The sequence below is a fragment of the Rana temporaria genome, chromosome 7, assembly GCF_905171775.1.
Source record: "Rana temporaria chromosome 7, aRanTem1.1, whole genome shotgun sequence".
Taxonomy (NCBI): Eukaryota; Metazoa; Chordata; class Amphibia; order Anura; family Ranidae; genus Rana; species Rana temporaria.
In genome coordinates, this window is record NC_053495.1 from 32,518,857 (window position 1) to 32,540,268 (window position 21,412).

General features: G+C 42.3%; 1 protein-coding gene across 10 annotated transcripts in view; it reads right to left on the minus strand.

Moving 5' to 3' along the window:
- MAGI1 (membrane associated guanylate kinase, WW and PDZ domain containing 1) overlaps positions 1–21,412 on the minus strand; it is a 693,886-nt gene that overhangs the window by 89,661 nt on the left and 582,813 nt on the right. The gene's annotated exons all lie outside the window — the stretch shown is intronic.

Below are 21,412 nucleotides of genomic sequence, written 5' to 3' on the forward strand. Positions count from 1 at the left end.
GGCAGGCTAGACATCTAGATAAGCATTTCTTAATTGTCTCAGGAAAGACACAAGCACGGAGAGGAAAATGTAACATCAGCTGCAGGATGGATGGCAGCCATCTTGTGTGCTACGGTATTACGGCTAGGAACTATTGACGTTACTTCGCCACGTGAAACAAAATGAAGGGCAAGATGAGTCCTCTTTCTCAAAAGCTTAGAGGAGAAATCTGGGCAAGTTAAAGTTTCCAGTGAACTTACTAAGTCAGATTGTGTGCCCTATCTTTTCCTAACTGTGAGATGCAGTGGTACCCAGTGTTGCTCATCTTACTTTAAAAAAGTAATTAGTTACAGTTACAAATTACTTCTCCGAAAAAGTAATTGTGTTAGTGACTCAGTTACTACATTAAAAAAGTAATTAGTTACTCAGCAAAGTAACTGTGACTTTTTTTTTGCTGGCGTATAAGACGACCCCCTAATTTTCCAGCTAAAATATTGGTTTTGGGATATACTCACTGTATAAGACGACCCCTCACTGTGCCATCATACATGCCTCACTGTGCCATCTGTAACATCCCTCACTGTGCCATATGTAACATGCCTCACTGTGCCATCTGTAACATGCCTCACTGTGTCATCTGTAACATGCCTTGACGATCTCCCTACCTTCTCCTGTTAGAGATGTCAGACGGCGCCTCCTCCTCAGGCTGTTTCGTGATAGGCGGAACAGTAATTTTCCCAGCAGAGCCTCTGTTCAGTGTTTCGTCTATCACGGATGTCCTCTCATCTGAGGCTGAGGATGAGAAGGCATCCGTGATAGGCTGAACACTAAACAGAGGCTCTGCTGGATACCTTTTTCGTCTTACCTGCATGCATGCTAAGTAATATGTCTGTGTTATACTTCCAGGTATTTATTAATTTCTTACAGAGATCACAATACTTTGTCCCACTATCCTTCATCTGCTTTTCTTTCCAGATGGACAGGACCATCCTTGTTCAGGCATCATCCAGGGTCACCATCTACTTCCTAGGATGAGATGCCAGCCCATAGATAACACAATCGTATTCATTTCAGTGCCTTTGCAGCTCTTGACTATGCTCGTAAACAGAGGCATGCTGGGAATAGGAGTGGTCATACCAGACTGGTCTATAGATTATTTTTCCCCCCCAGTATCCAGCCATCCTGTAGGTGGCAGTATAACCCGACAGTATATGACTTCCTGTGTCCCTCAATGTATAAGAAAGAAATGTGAATTACTGCAGGTGTATCTGTTCCTGTTTGAGATGTTTTCCATAATTTTCCTGTCCCTCTGAATCAATGTCTTCCCAATGGGAACACAGGCAGCATTAAAAACCACAGAGGGGCTATAGCCTTTCGTTGCTCCGTTTTAAAACAATCAAAACACGTTTTGGTTGGAGTAGCTCTTCAGGTCTCCCTCACGCGACCATTTAGCTGAATACATTGAATTTCAGCGGCATGAGTCAACAGATTCGTGTGGCTAGAATGAGAGGTGCATAGTGTTGGTTGCTCAGGCTGCATAAAGGAATGGCAGACTAACAGCTGCTGTCACTGTTCGCATGTAGCCGCACACCAATCAGTTACCTCTGTTAAGGATGGGTATCCGAGCCTGGACGCATCTGACTGCATCCAATCTTGGACACCTGTCTTTAACCGTAGGTAACCACTTGATGTGCAGCTACATGCATACAGTGACAGCAGCTGTTATCCTGTCATTACCTTTTACAGGCTGCTGCTATTTGTATGCACCTGTCATTCCAGCCAAAGAAATCCACTGACTGATCCTGCTGAAACCATGTGTATGCAGCTAAACGGCTATGTGAAGGAGGCCTTACTAAATGGTATGGGCAACACTGGGAGCAAAGCATTGTGCATCCACAATCAAATTCCCATTTTGTATTTTAATGTTTTAATGTGTTGAAAAGGTTGCCTGGCTCAGAAAACCCATACAAAGAAAAAATGTTTTAGTACCCTCAAAGTATCACAGGCCTTAAATCAGCATAACCTCTAGCCAATTAGCATTTTTACCAATCGCGGCCTGCATATCCTCTCAGTACAGGTTGGCTTTCTACACTTAAAAAAAAAAAAGTCACGCTTCACAAACTACAAAAATAATTCAGTATAAGTCTCATCGGTGCTGACAAATATTTCTACATCCTTGTTCTCGATTTGCCGAAAACGATGCAGAAATGAAAATCAGTTGACTTTTGATTTTTTCCAGTACGCTGCACTGCAATACCATTGTGAGTGACTTCTTTGTGAATAATTTTGCATCTAAATCATCTGTCTGTCAGTAAGAACAGGGCCAGGACTAGTGTTATAAACATCTTTTCGATGACTGAAAGAAAAAAATTTAAATGAATAAAAAAAAAAAAAAAAAGAAAAAGCATATTTAAATTCTACAGTGCCAAATCACGAAAACGTGTCAAGAGTGATTCATCTCCATCTTTGATAATTTTTTCTTCTTTCTTGTATGGGGATGAATAACTAATTTGTTTTGAGAGATTCTCCAGGATGAAGATCAGCAATTAATGTTGAAATATGATGAGTTTTTCCAAGTGGATAAACTTTTTTTTTTCAGTGAGGTGAGACTAGAATTCAAAGAACTCTGTGCCAATGCAAAAGCAAAAATACGGATATCTTGTGTGTATTGTCCTGTCATTGAGTGTGTGAGGAGGCATAAAAAAGAGAGATTGTCAGGGACACAAATACAGCACCATACACCAATTCACGGTAAAGCAGAACTAAACTTGCTCAATCATTATTAACTATTATTAATCCTTATGCTGCTAGCATTAGTAAAAAGTAAATTTCTTCAGTTGCTATGTTTCTATGGCTATTTTAGAGAATCTATTTTTTAGCATAAATATGGAAAAACATTTTTTAAGACCATGCATTGTTTTAGAAGCTAGGCCTCCCCTATTATTATGCTAACAAACTTGTTGGACTGGTTTGTGAAGCTCAGCACACGAAGCAATGCTACAGGAAATTATGTAGGCAGGAAGTGAGGGAGAGGGGAAAGGACTTGAACAAGCCATGTGCTCAAGACAAAGGACGGACCACTAGGAACACTTGTTTGCAGGACTTCAGAGAAAAAACTGTATTGAGAATCCTGGGAGAAGACTTCATCTCAAGGAAGGTCCAAGTTAAAAGAGAAGTATGGGACGATAAATATATATTTTTATTCATTCTTACCTAGGTGGATGCAGCAATGGTCCCCCGCCGGCTCCAAAACCGAGAACCGAGCAATCAAACACTGCCGATTGCTCGGTTCTCACAGCTCCCGGGGGCGGGGGGTTGCAAAGCAGAGAGCTAGTGACATTCAACAGCTCTCTGTTTTTCCCCCTGAACGCGCTCGCTCACTGGAGCACTGGGCTGTGGAGGGGACGGGAATGGCCAGCTCCCTGAGAGGCTGAGCCAGATGTCAGTCCAGGAATATGGGTGGATCCTGACTTTATCGCCACGATCTTGCGTGAGCCTGAACTGGCTCTGTGACATCATTCATCTGCTGACAAGGGGTCACTGGTGTGCAGAACGAATTGCACTCCTGTGATGCACAGGAGAACAACAGCCCAACAAGTGTTGGCTGTACTTCTCCTTTAAGTAGATGTTTAGTATACCTATTGCATATATTGTACTTTATTTGTTAGGAAAGATAGATAGCTTGTACTATCAGTCTTGTACCGTTTTCCTGAAATTGTAATAGTAAAAGCACATTATTACACTACAGAGCTTTAATTGCTTCCTTGGATTTACTGCAAAAACCTTGAATAGATGCAAAGCAAAACAGTTGCTTCCTGGTTTGTGGCCTAGGCAAAAATGTCGTCATACATCCCAGGAGCCTTCATGGGCTTTTTTTTGTTTTCCTTGCATCTGGAGAAAAGGAGGAGGGGTTTCTCAGTTAAGTACACCCTCTCACCTGCATGCCTGAGCCAAGGGCAGCTGCATTCCAGGAGGTACATGCTACATTAATCATCTGCCCTTACTAAAGATGGTCACAGCTACAAATGCTGGGGGGAAAGGGGGGTTTCAAAATTATTTCTCAACAAAAGAAATAATGGAGACATGGATGGAAGGGTAAGCTTGCTTTGAATATTAAAAATTAATTACATAGATTTTTCAGTTTGTGGTGATCAGATACTGTTTTCATTCCACAAGTTTGGTGGAGACAGAAACTTCTAGGAGGCAGGTAATACCGAAAATGGAGCCCAGACCTTTGCAGAAGCCACATTTTATGTTTTGTTTATTCTATCCTGTCATACCCTATAAATAAACAGTAACTGTGCATTGAATTGCCCAGATATAGGTTAGCTTTAAGTTTGTTGATTAGGTTGTGTTAACATCTATTTACGTTAGAGAATCAATGGAACATGTCATTTGACCAGGGGTGCCCAAACATTTGCACATGGCTGTAATTCCTGGTATCTTGTAGAGCAGGAGAAGCTACATCCGGTCTTCAGTTCGGTGGTTCCTATCGACGTCTCCTCTTTCCTGGAATCCTTTCACCCAGCACTTAGGCTCTTCCTGGAACGCGGTCTAATCATGTTTTAGTAATACGATAACGAAACGATCTGACAACTGCAGGAAATAAGAGCACTCACAAACCTAAAGTGTTTACCCGGTCTTTCCAGCTTTACGGAAATCAACACACGGCGTCAGACCGGGGCGGAGATGCATCTCACAACACTACGTTGGTTGGAAAATTGCTATCGCGGGTTTGATAGGGCCGACAGGAGAAAACCTTTATCATTTTGGCGCAGGAGGCAGATAAGAATTTGCACAGAGGTGAAAAGGTAGATAGACTTATGATGGAGATAATTGCCTGATAGAGAACGACAAATTCTTCATGCTGCGAGAGGCGCTGCAACAATTTTCGGAAATCTGATTTTAAGGAAACGGGAAAGAACTCGGGAAAGATAAAAATACAGAAGCTGCTCGCTTTTCATTAATGTGAGGGCTCCATGGTGGTCACAGAGAAAAGGGAGGACAAGACAGAGAGGCTGCAGACAACAGGTTAAATCAATTAGTGAAGAACTAATGCTATTTGGTAAATGCTGGAACTGTACTATACTCCGAAATTCCACTCTGTTTAAATAATGAACAGGCCTTTCACAGTGTTTGCAGTTTTAAAGCAATTCAGTTGCTAAAATAAAGATACAAATTAAATGGCCCCATACATGGAGAACATTGGATACTCAGGACTCCTGCTGCCCATCTTTGCAGTAATGAAGACAAAACTACTACTAAAGACCCTGCAAAACACGATATGTCTGGGAATGCCAGATTCCTAGTCCTCCAATGCACTCAGCGGATTGTTCTACCAGTCCCTAGTTCACTAGTATTGTAATCTAGTGGCAAAGAGGCCAGTTGGAGGAACAACAGTGTGTGGTGGTGGGGGGTGCGAACTACAGGCAGTTGGAAACATTTGGTTTGCAAGTCATTTATTCTGCTACTTTGCCCATTCAGGACCAACTGACGGGTTCTGCTGAAAGCTTGTGTCCCATCAACCTCCCCAACAGCTTCCTTCATGCCTTGGGTCTAAACCGTCTAAGATCTGTTTATCCATTGGTCTGTAAGGTTTATTTCTGTTAAAGTCAGAGTTCACATAGGGTTAATAACCTGTTCCGGTCCCCTATGTGACATGCTCCATAAGCATGGGGATTGGCTGTTCACGCCTGAGCGATGTATCCTTGGAGGACGGGAGAGGGATCACATGCTTCCCAAAACAAAATAGCAGTGGGTTCTACTTCTTTCCCATATCATTGACATTCCCAGTCCACTGATACTTACCTTTGGCTTGCTCCCATCACTCCATACATCCAACAGACAAATGGAGTGACTGGGGAACATGGCAAATGTAAGTATCAGTGGTTGGGGGGGTTGTAGTTTTACTGGTACTTATCACTTTGCCCCTATATGGTAAAATGATATATTCTCTTTCAAATAAGAGTATTGTCTGTAGTATTGCACCCCATGCCCAACTTACTGATACTTACCTTTGGCTTGCTCCCTTGTCACTCCATTTATTCAATGAACAAATAGTGAAAGCTGAGCAAGGCAAAGGTGTCAGTGGGCTGGGTGTAAGGTATTCTTCTAAGAAACTAAGAGAACTTGTCACTCTTTAACTCCCTTAACTGGAAAAGTTATAGACACTCTTTCAAATAAGAGTATTGGCAAGTAATAAGAATTTAGTGAGTGGAGCTCCCCGTCATTCTATTTGTCCATTGAATGAATGGAGTGACAGGGGAGCAAGACAAATCTTAGTATTAGTGGGTTGGGGGTGGGGGAGGGTGAGTAGTACAGCCAGTGCTCCTATTTGAAAGAGAATTTATCATTTTGCCAGTTAGGAGTAGTGACATACTCTCTTAGAAGAACAGCTCCCCCCCCCCCCCCCAAGTCCACTGATTTTAACCTTTACCTTGCTCCTTTATCACTCCTTTCATTCAATGTATGAATGGAATGACAGGGGAGCAAAGCAAAGTTAAAGTGATTGAAAAAGTCTAGTTTTTTTTTTCTATAAAAATAACAAATATGTTATACTTACCCGCCCTGTGTAGTGGTTTTGCACAGAGCAGCCCCGATCCTCCACTTCTCGGGTCCCACTTCTGGGCTCCTGGCCCCTCCTTCCTGTTGAGTGCCCCCACAGAAAGCAGCTCGCTATGGGGGCACCGAACCAAGTCACCATTCTGTGTGTCCATTTAGACATGGAGCTGCGGTTTGGCCCTGCCCCCTCTCTCTCCTGATTGGCTAACTGACTTTGATAGCAGCGGTAGCCAATGACGCTACTGCTGTGTCTCAGCTAAACAGGTGGGAGAGCCCTGAATGACCGAGACACTCGTGGGCATCGCTGGACAGAGATACAGTAAGGCACAGGTATGTATTAGGGGGGCCAATAGGGGCTGCTGCACACAGGTGGATTTTTAGCTTAATGCATTAAGATAAAAAAAAAAAAAAAAACTAAGTATCAGGCTGGGGGGAAAGGTGTTGTTCTAATAGAACCTGTCACTGTTTGCCGCCCTGATGGACTCTCTTTCAAATAAGAGTATTGGCAGTAATAAGGATTTAACAAGCGGAGCAGCTCGCTTAAGGGAATACCAGAAAAAAAAAAAACAGAGGCACTCAGACGGAAGGCGGTGCCCTCAAAGCCAGTTCAAACACAGGATTTCGTTGTTTGCCTGAAGAGTAGCCTATCCAAATTATTTGAATACCAAGCAGCCATTCTTGTCTCAAAAATAAAAGAAAAAGCCCTTAAGACTAATTATTCTTTATCTAGGATTGTACGCCATGTGTAAATCTGCTATTTAACAATCAAAGCCTTTAGACCACTTTTGATTAGTGCAGGTATGGGGTAGCTGTCTCACCCCTGCTTAGCGGAACCTGCTGCTTGTACAAAAGACGGCGGCGCAGCTGGACGGATCCACCAGACGGCGTCACTCTTTCATGTGCAGGATAAGCTGCTGCATAGTGATAAATCACTAAAGATACTACGAGGGGGAGAGAACAGCATGGGCCATCGTAATTTGTACACCGAATATCCACTGCAGTACGCATCAAATGGCTGTGAGAGGCCCCGTTATGACGAACTCGCAAAATGTTTTAACTGTAAACCATGGGATCCGGCCGTGTGTTAAGCACTGTTCATTGCCTTTAGAGACTACAGCAAAGAGAGCGCTTAAAGAGAACCAATCATTAAAATTCACACTTAGCGATGGGGCATGTGTCGGGCATATCAATAACATACATTTTTAGTTAAAAAAAAAAAAAAAAAGACATCCTCTTCCTTACAATGAATAAAAATTGCTGCTTCAAAATGAAACGCAAGGTCATAAGATCGCTAACTATCTGCAACTATAGGAGTGTTTTAGGTTATTGAAGACTGCAAATAGTCTAACTAAAGGCAAAGTATATATTTTTTTATTATTTGGCCGAAGCCACAAAGTATTAGAACTACAGTGGAACCTTAAATTTCGAGTAACGCAGTTAACGAGCGTTTCGCAATACGAGCACTGTATTTTTTAAAATCGTAACTCGGTTTGCGAGTGTTGTCTCGCAAAACGAGAACGATTCAGGCCTGCAGTACCACGTTTGACCAGAGCCAAACAGTGCAGATCGCAGCCAATCTGCACAGTTCGGAAATGCACGAAAAGGCCAGAGAACAGCTTGGCTGACCTCGGCCAATCTCGGGAATGGAGTCTTTCTGAGGTTTGCCAAGGTGAGCCAAGGTGTCCACAGGCGTTTCCGGACGTTTCTGAGGCTCTCTGACCCCCCCCGCCCCCACCTCTGGCCGCATGCAGTATTGCATGCCATTGAAGTCATTGCGGAACAAATTATTTTCGTTCTTATTGACTTCAATGGGGAAACTCGCTTTGATATGCGAGTACTGGATTACAAGCATTCTCCTGGAACGGATTATGCTTGTAATCCGAGGATCCACTGTATTGTTATTGTGTCTCCGTTATAAAGATTGACATTCTCCAGTAGTCCTAATCCCCAATGTCACATGGAATTAAAGTGAGGGTAAATTCTAAATTTGGAGCTGCATGAAGAACATAAATAGAGTGGACATACTTCAATGGAAGAAAAAAAGGGGGAATTCCCTCACATTGAAAGGATAGCCTTTCACCATATCTTGGGTCTACAGGACAGGAAGTAAAGTTAAATCTCCCTATATTCTCCCTCCCTTGCTTTTGGTAAGTTTCCCTTGCTTCCTGTCTACTAAAACCAGATAGCAGAAATAAAAGGGGTTTTGGAGCCACATGTTTAGCCTCTGTGCGTTCAATCCTTGCGTTTTAGTGTGTCCGGTAGGCACAGGTGCAACGTCTAACCCCACTGCCTGCAGTACATTGAAGTCTATGGCAGGCTAAAATACGCTGTAGTTCAAGGAGTATGCCTCTCTCTCATTCATTCCTTGTGATGTCCGAGAGTGAGGCTTGGATTGCATTATGTCATATACTGTCTCTCATCCATTCCCTGTGATGTATGAGAGTAAGGCATAGAACACACACCAGAGCCATCTTGAAATCATTTTGATTGGTGTTCAGGTGTCGCCATTGTCAGATTTTTAGAGTAAATGTTATTGTCTGATAGTTATATATACTGCAACGATGACACATGAGCCTCATACCCCAGATGACGTCCAATAGGATGAAACGCGGTGTATGATGCTCATTGCTTATACTGCATTTTATTTACAAGCTTGTTTAATCAGGTTTGCTGTGAGTGTAAACCCCCTTTTTTTACCATTAAATGTCAAACAGTACCATACTATATGCGGATCATTTGTTTTTCATGCACACCATTTGATGCGATTCATCACATGTTTTGGAGTCCATCATGGATACCTGACAGTCCTCATTGAACATTGGGTGGAACCCTTCAAAATCCAGTGGTGGGAGTTCCCGTTTGAGGTCATTCCCTCAAGCGTGCCTGTTTGACGGATGTGCTATACGGAACGTGTGTCCATTGAATTTGCTAAGCTTGAACACTTTATCATTTTGACTGTATTTTCAAGATTCAGTCTGGATTATCCAAGAAAGACCTTTTCACTTTATTATGAACTCTTTTCACTTTATTATGAACTCTAATGGACTTTCCATATATGTTTATTATTCACTTTGGACTTTTATGTTTTGGTTTTATTCACATTCAGTTTTGCACTGCCTATTTTACCTTATCAGGTTCATGCGTTATTCACTTGCTAACTTAGCGCCACACTTTTGTCTTTTATGGGACACAGGATACCCAACTTCCAGACATACATTATGTCCCTGAATGCATTTGGCGCCAAAATTGAGTACCACTCAGTACAATGTTCAGCCTCATCCGCAGCATAATTGAGCCTGCCATAAGCTCTGCTGCATCTGTGCCTCCCGAAAACAGTAAAATGCACACGGATGCACACGGACTAAATACCTAATGTGTGTACATGGCCCTAATCCTTCCCCATTCTAATCGCAATTAAAAATATATTTTTGGCTTTACATACACTTTAAACTGATCTCTTTTGCAAATGTATGTTTACAGATGATGAATAGTTCATCTCTAAAGACCTTTGAGAAACTTGCAAAACTTTTTTTCAAATATCTCTGCTTTTTATCATAGAAAAAATACATTTACAGTGGCGATTAGGGAGCAATTAGTAGCAGCAGGATCTAGAGATTCCTGCTGCGGCTCTCAGCAGCTAGTTGCGCCGGCCCCGTTCACTTTAATGACAGGTCACAGGTGGTCGCAGCTATTTGCGGCTCTATGTACAGCCAAAAATTAGCTGTAGTGATCGCAGCTGGATGCACACAAAGTGCATCCAGTAGCGGTCACTGCAGGTAATCGCTGGCTGTTAGGACAACCGCCAATAGCTGCGGCTGTCGGCAACCTGTCATTACAGTGAACGGGGCTGGTGGCTGTAACTAGCCCCTTAGGCCGGGTTCACACTGGTTCGACAAACGCTCCGACATTGGGAGCTCATGTCGCATGACGTGTGAAAATCAATGTTTCCCTATGAGAGCCGTCTTAACCACTTAAGACCTGGACCTTTATGCAGCTAAAGGACCCGGCCAGGTTTTTAAAAATGCATTGTTTACTGTGAAAATGACAATTGCAGTTTGGGAGTTAACCACAAGGGGGAGCTGAAGGGGTTATGTGTGACCTAATATGTGTTTACAACTGTAGGGGGGTGTGGCTGTAGGTGTGACGTCATCAATTGTGTCCCCCTATAAAAGGGATCACACGATCGATGACGCCGCCACAGTGAAGAACGGGGAAGCTGTGTTTACATACAGCTCTCCCTGTTCTTCAGCTCCGGGGACCGATCGCGGGACTCCAGCGGCGATCGGGTCCGCAGGATCACGGAGCTTCGGACCGGGTCGCGGGAGCACAATGCGGGCGTGCGCGCGCGACCCCACGGCTGGGCTTAAAGAGCCACGTACGTGGACGTGCCCAGCCGTGCCATTCTGCCGACGTATATCGGCGTGAAGGGGTCCTTAAGTGGGTAACTGGTGCGACACGTGTCGGTCCGACTTTGAAAATGCTCCCTGTACTACTTTGGTCCAACGTTGATCAAAGTAGGACCCTTGTCCTTACCATCCGACATTGTGATTACAGCAGCAGTAAAAGGAATTTATCTCACTCTGGGATTGTTTTGATTGGTCAAAGAACAAGTCAGACTATCACAAAGTTGGATCAAAGTAGTATCCTGTTCAAGTCTGATGGATGTAGGACCAATGTAGGATCGATGTAGGACCGATGTCGCAGAGCAAAGTAGGATGAAAGTTGTGTACTACTGGTGTACTACTGTCCTGTAGTATAGTGTGAACCCAGCCTCTGGGTTGGAATCTCTAATTCCTGCTGCTACTAATAGCTCCAGCCCAATAGCTGGTGTGAATCTAGCCCTTTACCTACATATGATCTAGCATGCATACACTTATGCTGGCCATACACCATACAATTTTCTTATTAAATTTTCTTTAGATTTACCTACAACTGCCGGTATATAGTAGAAGGGCCTGCCCGATTGCATACAAATTGAAAGTGTTTAGGTTTGGCCTCCTATTATATGGTTTTGATAAAGCTAAAGGAAATTTGCACAAGAGAATTGTACAATGTATGGCCAGCCTTAACATGTAAAATAAACTCACCGGCCACCTTATTAGGTACACCTGCTCAATTGCTTGGTAACACAAATTGCTAATCAGCCAATCACATGGCAGCAACTCAATGCCATCTAGACTTGGTGAAGACAACTTGCTGAAGTTCAAACCGAGCATCAGAATGGGGAAGAAAGGGGATTTAAGTGACTTTGAATGTGGCATTGTTGTTGGAGCCAGACGGGCTGGTGTGAGTATTTCAAAAACTGCTGATCTAATGGGATTTTCAGTCACAACCATCTTTCGGATTTACAAAGAATGGTCCGAAAAAGTGAAAATATCCAGTCAGCAGCAGTTGTGTGGAAGAAAATGCCTTGTTGAGGTCAGAGGAGAATGGTTTGAGATGATAGAAAGACAATAGTTACTCAAATGACCACGCGTTACAACCAAGGTATGCAGAATACCATCTCAGAATGCACAACACATCGAACCTTGAAGCATATGGGCTACAGCAGAACACAAGGTGCTACTTCTGTCAGCTAAGAGTAGAAAACTCAGGCTACAATTTGCACAGGCTCACCAAATTTGGACAATAGAAGATTGAAAAAACGTTGCCTGGTCTGATGAGTCTTGATTTCAGCTGTGATAGTAGTCAGAATTTGGCGTAGACAACATGAAAGCATTGATCCATCCTTACTTAGTGGTGGTGGTTTAATGGTGTGGGGGATATTTTCTTGGCACAGTTTGGGCCCCTTTTAACAATTGAACATCGTTTAAACACCACTGCCTACCTGAGTATTGTTGCTGACCATGTCCATCCCTTTATGACTACAGTGTGCCCATCTTCTGATGGATCCTTCCAGGAGGATAATGCACCATGTCACAAAGCTCCAATCATCTCACCACTGGTTTCTTAAACATGACCATTAGGTCCATGTACTCCAATGTCCTCCATAGTCATCAAATCTCAATCTAATAGTGCACCTTTGGGATGTGGTGGAAGAGTCGCATCATGAATGTGCAGTTGACAAATCTGCAGGAACTGCGTGATGTTATAATGTCAATATGGACCAAGATCTCGAAGGAATGTTTCCAAAACTGTGTTGAATCTAAGCCATGAAGAATTAAGGCAGTTCTGAAGGCAAAAGAAGATCCAACCCGGTACTAGCAAGGTGTACCAAATAAAGTGGCCAGTGAGTGTATATCTGATGCTTTATAGAAAACTGTGATGAGAAGGAAGAAGGAAGGGGAAAAGAGAAAAGAGAAAGAAAGAAGAAGAAGGAAGAAGAAGGAAGAAGAAGGAAGAAGAAGGAAGAAGAAGGAAGAAGGAAGAAGAAGGAAGAAGAAGGAAGAAGAAGGAAGAAGAAGGAAGAAGGAAGAAGAAGAAGGAGGAAGAAGAAGAAAGAAGGAAGAAGAAGAAGGAGGAAGAAGAAGAAGGAAGAAGAAGAAGAAGGAGGAAGAAGAAGAAAGAAGGAAGAAGAAGGAAGAAGAAGGAAGAAGAAGAAGGAGGAAGAAGGAGGAAGAAGAAGGAAGAAGAAGGAGGAAGAAGAAGAAGGAAGAAGAAGGAAGAAGAAGGAAGAAGAAGAAGGAGGAAGAAGGAGGAAGAAGAAGGAAGAAGAAGGAGGAAGAAGAAGAAAGAAGGAAGAAGGAAGAAGAAGAAGAAGAAGGAGGAAGAAGAAGAAAGAAGGAAGAAGGAAGAAGAAGAAGGAGGAAGAAGAAGAAGAAGGAAGAAGAAGAAGAAGGAGGAAGAAGAAGAAAGAAGGAAGAAGAAGGAAGAAGAAGGAAGAAGAAGAAGGAAGAAGAAGGAAGAAGAAGAAGGAAGAAGAAGAAAGAAGAAGGAAGAAGAAGAAGGAAGAAGAAGAAGGAAGAAGAAGAAGGAAGAAGAAAGAAGGAAGAAGAAAGAAGGAAGAAGAAGGAAGAAGAAGGAAGAAGAAGGAGGAAGAAGAAGAAAGAAGGAAGAAAGAAGGAAGAAGAAGGAAGAAGAAGGAAGAAGAAGAAGGAAGAAGAAGGAAGAAGAAGAAGGAAGAAGAAGGAAGAAGATGGAAGAAGAACAAAGAAGAAGGAAGAAGAAGAAAGAAGGAAGGAAAGAAAGAAAGAAAGAAAGAAAGAAAGAAAGAAAGAAAGAAAGAAAGAAAGAAATAAGGAAGAAGAAGAAGAAAGAAGGAAGGAAAGAAAGAAAGAAAGAAAGAAAGAAAGAAAGAAAGAAAGAAAGAAAGAAAGAAAGAAAGAAAGAAAGAAAGAAAGAAAGAAAGAAAGAAAGAAAGAAAGAATGAAAAGAAAAGAAAGAAAGAAAAGAAAGAAAAGAAAGAAGAATGGCAGGTATACATATAAAACATCCTTCATTTATCATATATTTTCCTTTCAAACTATTAAAACCAGATAATCATAATTGAATTGTAATCAATTGAACTCCATCTCTATACTTTAATTGTATGTGTCGGCTCCGGACTGTAACACAGCCCACCTCCTGTCTGCTCTTAGGTCTACTATTGGTCAAACCACAACGGTAACACCTACCCTGAAGTCACCCACCACCTCCTACCCATTAGCTTACAGAGAAGACACTGACACTTCCATGTCTGATTTTAGCCTTCACCCGGCCTGTTGAAACTCAGTATTAAAGGTTTAAGGTAATTACACCCTAGTTATACAAAAATATGCTTTCATGGCTTTTAATAGAATACATAAGTGAACTAAAAGGTGTTTTACAGGGCCGTCATTTATACTAAACCAATTAACCATGAGCGTTCCAAACTTGTCGATATTTAAAAGACCAGTAATAATCTGAAAAGCATCCGAAGACAACCTGCCAAATTAGATAATGTCCAAGAAAACTGAAAGCTTGCATTTATTCATACCATTTAATTAAATTGTGGACGCCAGGTCACGGACAAACCTCTTGCCGTTTTTGGCACATACAGTGCTATTTCCATAGACATCAAGATGCAGCAGATAGTGAGAACATCAGATTTGCCATGTGACCCAACGTGATGGAAAGGGGTAAGAAGGTGGTGATAAATACCTCTTGAATCTCATATCTAAATGAAAACTCACGTTTTCCCTCCCAATATAATTGCTATACAAGCCATTTTGTACTTCAGCATTGTTGAAAATGACCTCTCTGTTATAACCTGTGACCAGGAGGAGTGTTTTTTGGAAACTCATTTGCAAACCTATGGTACTAGTCTTCACTTTGTAGTGAGGAATTTCCCAAAACCTTCATTGTCTCTTCTCCACTGTCTCTTTTAGGCACAGAGCTTGAGGTCATATAAATACAAGTCTCTAGAATGGAATATTACAGTATATAAAAGAATCAGAGCGCCACATTTTGGACTAGTATACATTTATCTTAACATTTGATGCGCTATAGTCAACACGTTTCAAGAGCTCACCCTCTTCTTCAGTGCCGAATATAATGAGGTGTACTGGGCAGTAATCATAGAAATTGAGGATTTGAATGATTCGCTGTCAAACAGGTATTTTATAATCATTCAAATCCTCCTTCTTCCCAAAAGCTCCATTTCACAAACACAAAGAGCCGGGGAGGAGGCCTTAAAGCGTATTATCCCTTTTTTGGTGGAGCTTTGCTTTAACTCATTTATTGGACATAGTACAAACCTGTGGTCCTCTCCTCCTTTTATATACTGCTTTGAGCACTCCAGGGACCCTTGGTAATACCGGAGTTGATAGAGCCCAATCTTTTGGAATTATACGTCAAGTTACTTTTCAGCTATCAGTGGGTCCAGTGCTCCACTAACATGTCTCATGCATGGGATATGGCATCCCTGGCACCGATCAGAGCTGCCTACTGCAGCCTCTCTCCTTGTGACTTGCTATGTAGTAACAATGTTGCAATTGGCTCATTAAGGAAGTGGAGACTGAGGAAATGCTTCTTTCTGCCTGCAGCAGACTAATAACATCTCAGCTCAGGCAAAGTCACTGGACTGGAGCGTAAAGAGAAGGTCCAGACTCTTTCAGAAAAAATAAAAGTCAGCATGCTACAAATGCTGTAGGTGCTGAATTTTAAGATTAGGACACTTACCTATCCAGGGATCCTGCAATGTCAGCACCCCAGACGATTTTTCCATGGGCTCCTGGGTGCTGCCGCCGCCATTGCTTGTGTGAGAAACTGGCAGTGAAGCCTTTCGGCTACACAGCTGGTTCCCTACTTCGCATGCACAAACTACTTTGTGAATGGCTCGGTGGCGGGGAAAGGAGCAGGGGGAGGGGCAAATTACCAGGTGATCTCACTGCGGCGAGATCACCTGGAAGACCTCAAAAACAGGTACCCGCTTCTCCCTGAAAGGTGTCAAATGTGGCACCGGAGGGGAGGAGGAGGCAGATAAGCAGAGCTTCCACTTTTGGATGGAGCTCCGCTTTAATGACTGCCTTTAAATGAAAGAGGTATAACTTTTTTATATATTATATATATATATATATATATATATATATATATATATACACACACATTTCAGTTGTATTTAGCTGCATGTCTGGAATGTATTCATGCCGATCTGTAAAATTACTGTAAACAGTCCACTTTAAGCTTTATGCGATAGATGAGAGCTTCATCTCTGACTAGATATTTACCTTGTAAGTTAAACATCCAAAGATATGTTAGGGCTGCAAAGTTACTACATCACTGAGTAAAGAAAAGGCTGGGCCTTCCGCTTAGCCCGTTGTGAACAAGCACGATTTTTACGTGTGAAACGCGCCAAATTTTTCATCTTTACAAGCTTGTCTGACTTATGACAATAAAGAATTTTTCTATTACATCTTTTTGGATTCGCGTGTGCAATCAAGTCCTTCTTCTCGCTTAGCCCTTATTATTTAAAGCTGAACTCTAAACACACATATAAAAAAAAAAAAATGCAGCTCTGTAATCTTTATTACAAAATGTATTGTATTTTTTAAATGCAAGCAGTGTAAGAACCTTCAGTTGACCTGACATCAGCCGCTTGAAGTATTTATACAGCAGAGTTGGAGTGTGAGAGGAAGAAGCAGCACAATGATTTGTTGACAAGGAGAAAGCAGCAGGACAGAGAGATGATCTTGTCACTGTGCTGCTTCTCCTTTCACTGTTCAGTCATATTATAGAGTCAGAGGCGGAACTCTAATTAGGCGGTCGCCTAAGGCCTCGCACTCACAGGGGCCTCGCGGCAACCTAATTTACCTGTGATCTATACTAATGTCGGCGTCATTGGATCTCTCCATTACCCCTCTCTCTTTCTCACCTCCCCCTCTATCCCCCCTCTTGCATTGGGTGAATATGTCTGATGGGTGAGGAGGGTGCCCTGAAAGTGGTGCTGGTCACCTATGTGCTAGATCCATGCATTTTCTGCAGCCATTTTTCTTGCTTGAATTATTTTTTCCAGTATGGGCGTGAGTGGGGCCTCATGTCTACGTTTTGCCTCAGGCCTCACAAAGCCTATAGCCGTCTCTGTTAATAGAGTGGTTCAGGATGATCCGGTGATCTGACGATATGGTTCCGGCTAACGAGATGGTTCCTGTAAGGACTGCGCAGGCGCAATCCTTGCCGACGGAAATCTCTGAGCCTCGGCGGGCATCCAGGGCAACGTAGAATTTGAGGAAAGTGGCTCGGCCTCCTGGCTCTTTTTTTAACATCCTCCAATCCACGGGGATGTTAAGGAATGAGCCTGGATGCCGGCAGAGGTTCGTAGATTTCCATCGGCAAGGATTGCGCCTGAGCAGTCCTTACAGGAACCATCCAGATAGGGGAACCTTACATTTTTTTTTTAACATTAGATTGGGCCTAATTACGGGAAGCAGAATCGGGTGTTTTGGTTAAAATCAATGCAGTACTTACCTTTTTTGAGATAGATGTTCTCCCGCCGCTTCCGGGTATGGTCTTCGGGACTGGGCGTTCCTATTTGATTGACAGGCTTCCGGCGGTCGCATACAGCGTGTCACGAGTTGCCGAACGTCGGTGCGGCGCAATACGGCGCCTGCGCACCGATGTTCGGCTACTTTCGGAAACTGGTGACGCGCTGTATGCGACAGTCGGAAGGCTGTCAATCAAGTAGGAACGCCCAGTCCTGCAGCCCATACCCGGAAGCGGCGGGAGAACATCTATCTCTAAAAAGTTAAGTACTGCATTGATTTTAACCAAAACACCCGATTCTGCTTCCCGTAATTAGGCCCAATCTAAGGTTAAAAATTGAGTTTTTGGGTGAACCTCCACTTTAACGACAAGTCACCGGGCCCCAGAGGAACAAATGATGATGTCCATCAGACTGAGGACATCTAGTGGCAGAGAAACATTCTGCAGGTGAAAATATCTAAACTAAGGCTAAATAAAGCGGCAAAAGCAGGTTTTGTTATTTTATGTTTAATGGCCTATTTATTTTTATCTTGTTATTTTTGACTAAAATTCAGCCTTATTTATTTAGGCACATGCACTAGGAGAGACGCTCTCTGTATCTACAAGACACAAGCAGCTCAGGATCTGAAACATCACAATTAGAACCATTCTACTGCACATAACTGACGTTTTTCCTTAGCATAACTGGAGTTTTACTTTAAACTTGTACTTTATATTTAAATTGTATTGTTCCCTTCAACCAGCATCACTTTGCTGACACAGATAAGAAGAATACAAAATGTTACTGGGCTCTCATTTTATGCAATATGTTCCGCTCTAAAGTACGAAATGAATGGATTTACAGTAAGAAGATAAAATGTCTGACCCGAACTTGGTCATCTGCCGAAATGCATAATTGGCTCCAGGCGGACTGAGAGTCTTAATTCCCCGCACGGTATTAAGCGTCCGATGTCTTTTGCCACCCACTCCAACATCAGTTTGAAGAAACTCAGATTTCTTTTGACCTAGTTCCTACAGCTGGCGGATCGCTGCAAAGAGCTAAGTGCGGAAAAATGAAAACTACATCCGAGAATCTTTGCTATGCTAGCCCAATGCCCTTTACAGAATTAAAGATGAGACTTGATTGGCTGCTCTGGGCGTCAGCCCAATTTGTTTTATAAAACAGCCACAAAAAAATCTTTTTATGAAACAAAAAAAAAAAAATCTTAAAAGCAGAACCCCAGCCAAAAACAAAACAAAAATTAACAGTCAATGACAATATGAATGAACTAAATCAGCTTTTGCTACAATATTAAAAGTGGATGTCATTATGTACAGTATAAGATTTCCTATCATCTGTGCCCACACAGAGTTAATCCAGCTCTGAGCAATCCTCTTTTATTGTTCAGTGAAATAGAAACGGACCTACAGAGAAAAACCTTAGTCCATTCCGCCCCCTTGCTGTGAGTGACAGGTTATTTACATATCTCATGCACTAGCCTGGAGACGGGCATTATTTTTTAATTCCCATCCCTACTCCTTTTCTGAAGTCATGTGGTTACTTTTCTGGATTTTGACTGGATGTTAGTGATCATAGCAGAATTTAGTGTAAGAAATACACAGGAGAAAATGCATGTTGACAAGGGGAGTGTAGAGGAGGGCAGGGAGTCTACTGACATCACGACTCCACCCACCGAGCTCCAGACAACAGACCCACCCACAGAATCTGCAGTTTTTCAGTTCTTATAACAGACAGAGGGGAGACATTTGTCAGGTAAGGATACATGCAGGAGGCATCTATATCCTTATAGATCAGCACTATGGCAGTAGTTTAGAAAGGATGAGAGTGGCTTTACATCCACTTTAACTATAACTATAAGTAGGGAACTTTTTTTTTTTTGCCACTAGATGTCCTCGGTCTGATGGCAAGTGTTATTCAACTGACTTCCTTTGAGCCCAGGCTGTCATGGACCTAACCCAGCCTGTGACTGGTGAAGGCAAAGCAGCACAGGGATGAGCTAATATCCCTGGCACTCTGCTCTCTACTCTTTTGAAACATGCTTCTTGTCAGCAAATGAAATCATTGTCTTCTTTTGCTACTTCTTCCTCTCACACTCCAGCTTTGCTGTACAAAGAGTTCAAGAGGCTGATACCAGGTCAGATTCAAGTAGTTACGCGGTTTGCATTTAAAAAATAAATTTTTTATGTAATATATATATATATATATATATATATATATATATATATATATATATATATATATATATATATATATATGTATATATATATATATATAGATATATATATATATATATATATATATATAGATATATACACATACATACATACATACACACACACATATTTAATCAAAAAGTGCAAAATTTAAGCGCAGCGCAATCAAATAGTGACGTAAAATATACACGTTTACATCACTATATGATTGCGCTGCACTTATATTTTGCACTTTTTGATTAAATGTGAGTTTGATAGACTCACTCTGAAAAGGTGTTAGGAGCAGTCTTAACCTTGTTTTAGTAGGCTAAAGATTGTGTAGATGTTTGTGCGGATTACATTTCACTATATAGTTTGTTTAATGCTTGTAAACACACTTGGTCATGTTTAGGTGCATGAAGCGATTGTGCGTTAATTTCCCCGGCCAGAGTAATAATTTATTCTGGCCATTGAAATTAATTAACGATCGAGCGCTAAACCCATCCATTGTTAAATGCGCGTTTAGAGGCTTATACACGTGTCAAGTGCTTTTTCTGCCAAAACACTGCTGCTTCTGGTTGCGCTGGCAGTGTTTTTCCCCCCCCCTGCCTTTAAACCCCTATATGTGCATGGAGACATAGGCTAACATGCGGGGGGTTTTGATGTAGGAAAAAAAAAACCTAGATGCCCCTAGGACAGTGATGGTGAACCTTGGCACCCCAGATGTTTTGGAACTACATTTCCCATGATGCTCATGCACTCTGCAGTATAGTTGAAAATCATGGGACATCTAGTTCCAAAACATCTGGGGTGCCAAGGTTCGCCATCACTGCCCTAGGAGAAGGGTTCAAAACATTCCAGTGTGCATGAGGCTTAAAGTTGAACTCCAGTTAAATACTTTTTTTGAAAAGTTCCATTGGTCCAGCTTGGACCAATATAAGTATTCATACACCATACCTGTGTGACCGCTGTGGAATCGCAGCTAGTACAATGATTGTTTCTTTCTTCTGGGTCCCATGCCCAAGTGGCTGCCCTGCTCCATAGTACTCACAGGGGGTTGTGCGCTCGGCACAGCTGGCAGGGGCATTGCTAGGGCTACAAAAGATCTGGGGCTAAAGCCCATAGCAGTAAAGAAAAGAAAGTCATATGCTTGGATGGGCATATGCATGTATATAATATGTGTGTGTGTATGTATATAAAATATTGTTACAGATCTGGTCCCGATGTCCCCTTCTATACCAATATGCCAGGGAATGTAATTGCTGGGAATCTCAGCACAAGGATTACTCCGTCTGAGCCTGAAAAATCATCAAATAGTCCCAGCGGAGTAATTCTTGTGCTGCGCATTGCCCGGCAGATTGGTATAGAAGAGGATGTCGGGACAATGATTACATTGTCAGAACTGCTAAATATAGATAAGAGTGCCTGATAACATTAACTAGTCATGTTCTGAGGCAATGGAGCCCAGAGCCAACCCTAGGTAACAGACTCTGGGCTATGGGCCCCAGATTCGGGGCTATAGCCCCAGTAGCCAACCCCCTAGCGATGCCACTGACATTTGCTATTCATAGAACACCTTGCATTTTTCTCAATGAATGCAAAGCATTCACCGATTGGACCAGCCCTTCTCGCCACCTTCTCCAATCGTGGTAACACGGGTATATGCCGCTCCTAGCGTAGGCTTTCCTAAGTGTATGTAAATATGCTTACTCATGTTTACACTAAGATCGGAGTATACCTGCATCTAGCCCTATCCTGTACTATAGGCAGCTATATCCAACTTCTATGGCTTCCAGGTTCC